This window comes from Rhinoraja longicauda, chromosome 8 (assembly GCF_053455715.1).
Source record: "Rhinoraja longicauda isolate Sanriku21f chromosome 8, sRhiLon1.1, whole genome shotgun sequence".
NCBI lineage: Eukaryota > Metazoa > Chordata > Chondrichthyes > Rajiformes > Arhynchobatidae > Rhinoraja > Rhinoraja longicauda.
The window spans coordinates 1,645,205-1,648,354 of record NC_135960.1 but is presented as its reverse complement, the minus strand read 5'-3'; positions in this window follow the sequence as shown (position 1 = coordinate 1,648,354).

Genomic DNA, 3,150 nt, shown 5'->3' with positions numbered 1-3,150 from the left:
GCCCGGCGCCGCCCCCCCCCTCAACCCCTCCCACTATAATAATAAAAACCTTCACTCCCCAACAGTACGTGTGAGGATTCCACTAATAAATAAAAAAACCAAAAACAAAAATGCAGGACATATCTCATCCATCAATTCGCCAGGTTTTTGTTGTTTTTAAATGTTTCTGCAGGTTTCTGCTTACTAAAATGGCGCCGTGACATGCGACGGATGTTAGGGTCGAGTGCTCGATCTTGCTCTGCTCTCTATTATGATTAGCTCCTTCCCTTCCCTTAACCGCACATTTACACCACTTTCACCGACTGTAACCCTGAGTGGGGGGGAAATACAATAAAAATAAAGTATTTCCACTCAATATTCTGCCTTCTGAACCGCCTAAACCTTTGCTCTCTCATTCATTCATTCATCCCTCTCTCCCTCAAATGGGTAAAGAAGGTGATTTTTTATTTATTTTGCAATTAATTTTCCCCGGGGTTTATTAAAAATACAAAAGAAATACATTATTTCCACACAATCCGAGTTATTTTCTGTCGTCTGAACCGCCTAAACAACATTCCCACCCCGCATTTGCTCTCGCATCCTCCCTCAAATGGGGTAAAGAAGGTGATTTTTTTATTTATTTTGCAATTAATTTTCCCCGGGGATTATTAAAAATACAAAGAAATAAATTATTTCCACACAATCCGAGCTATATTCTGCCTTCTGAACCGCCTAAACCTTTGCTCTCTCATTCATCCATTCATTCATTCATCCCTCTCTCCCTCAAATGGGTAAAGAAGGTGATTTTTTATTTATTTTGCAATTAATTTTCCCCGGGGTTTATTTAAAATACAAAAGAAATAAATTATTTCCACACAATCCGAGCTATATTCTGCCTTCTGAACCGCCTAAACCTTTGCTCTCTCATTCATCCATTCATTCATTCATCCCTCTCTCCCTCAAATGGGTAAAGAAGGTGATTTTTTATTTATTTTGCAATTAATTTTCCCCGGGGTTTATTAAAAATACAAAAGAAATAAATTATTTCCACACAATCCGAGCTGTTTTCTGCCTTCTGAACCCTGCTTTGCCCTCTCACCCCCTTCAAATGGGGGGGGTAAAGAAGGTGAGTTTTTATTTATTTTGCAATTAGTTTTCCCCGGGGGTTATTTAAAATACAAAAGAAATAAATTATTTCCACACAATCCGAGTTATTTTCTGTCGTCTGAACCGCCTAAACAACATTCCCACCCCGCATTTGCTCTCGCATCCTCCCTCAAATGGGGGGTAAAGAAGGTGTTTTTATTTATTTTACAATTAATTTGCCCCGGGAGTTATTTAAAATACAAAAGAAATAAAGTATTTCCACACAATCCGAGCTGTTTTCTGCCTTCTGAACCGCCTAGACCTTTGCTCTCTCATCCCTCCATCCCTCTCTCCCTCAAATGGGTAAAGAAGGTGATTTAAAATTTTATTTTACAATTAATTTTCCCCGGGGGTTATTAAAAATACAAAAGAAATACATTATTTCCACACAATCCGAGCTATATTCTGCCTTCTGAACCGCCTAGACCTTTGACAATAGACAATAGACAATAGGTGCAGGAGTAGGCCATTCAGCCCTTCGAGCCTGTACGCACCGCCATTCAATGCGATCATGGCTGATCACTCTCAATCAGTACCCCGTTCCTGCCTTCTCCCCATACCCCCTCACTCCGCTATCCTTAAGAGCTCTATCCAGCTCTCTCTTGAAAGCATCCAACGAACTGGCCTCCACTGCCTTCTGAGGCAGAGAATTCCACACCTTCACCACCCTCTGACTGAAAAAGTTTTTCCTCATCTCCGTTCTAAATGGCCTACCCCTTATTCTCAAACTGTGGCCCCTTGTTCTGGACTCCCCCAACATTGGGAACATGTTATCTGCCTCTAATGTGTCCAATCCCCTAATTATCTTATATGTTTCAATAAGATCCCCCCTCATCCTTCTAAATTCCAGTGCTCTCTCATTCATCCATTCATTCATTCATCCCTCTCTCCCTCAAATGGGTAAAGAAGGTGATTTTTTATTTATTTTGCAATTAATTTTCCCCGGGGTTTATTAAAAATACAAAAGAAATACATTATTTCCACACAATCCGAGCTGTTTTCTGCCTTCTGAACCCTGCTTTGCCCTCTCACCCCCTTCAAATGGGGGGGGGGGGGGGTAAAGAAGGTGATTTTTAAATTTATTTTGCAATTAGTTTTCCCCGTGGGTTATTTAAAATACAAAAGAAATAAATTATTTCCACACAATCCGAGTTATTTTCTGTCGTCTGAACCGCCTAAACAACATTCCCACCCCGCATTTGCTCTCGCATCCTCCCTCAAATGGGGGGTAAAGAAGGTGTTTTTATTTATTTTACAATTAGTTTTCCCCGGGAGTTATTTAAAATACAAAAGAAATAAAGTATTTCCACACAATCCGAGCTGTTTTCTGCCTTCTGAACCGCCTAGACCTTTGCTCTCTCATCCCTCCATCCCTCTCTCCCTCAAATGGGTAAAGAAGGTGATTTAAAATTTTATTTTGCAATTAATTTTCCCCGGGGGTTATTAAAAATACAAAAGAAATACATTATTTCCACACAATCCGAGCTGTTTTCTGCCTTCTGAACCCTGCTTTGCCCTCTCACCCCCTTCAAATGGGGGGGGGGGGGTAAAGAAGGTGAGTTTTTATTTATTTTGCAATTAATTTGCCCCGGGGGATTATTTAAAATACAAAAGAAATAAAGTATTTCCACACAATCCGAGCTATATTCTGCCTTCTGAACCGCCTAGACCTTTGCCCTCTCACCCCTTCAATGGGTAAAGAAGGTGTGTTACTGATTTTGCTATTAACCTGCACGGGGGGAGGAGGGTTTATTTTATTTTATTTTATTTATTTCGGTGTGAATGTTGTATAAAGGTGAGGGGGGGAAGGTTGATAAATGTGTTGTGTTGTGGAGGCGAGTGTTGGGGGGGGGGAGGGAAATGGCGGCGGCGCCCGCCCGTTCGCCTCAGGCGGTTTTGGCGCCATTTCAGGCGGACAGCAGCGAGGGTTTATTTTTTGTTTTGGCCGTCGGGGTGGAGTCTGTGCGGGGGGTGTGAGGGCGGCCGGCGGGGACACGGAGGGGTTAATTTAACTAAAGGCGGGGA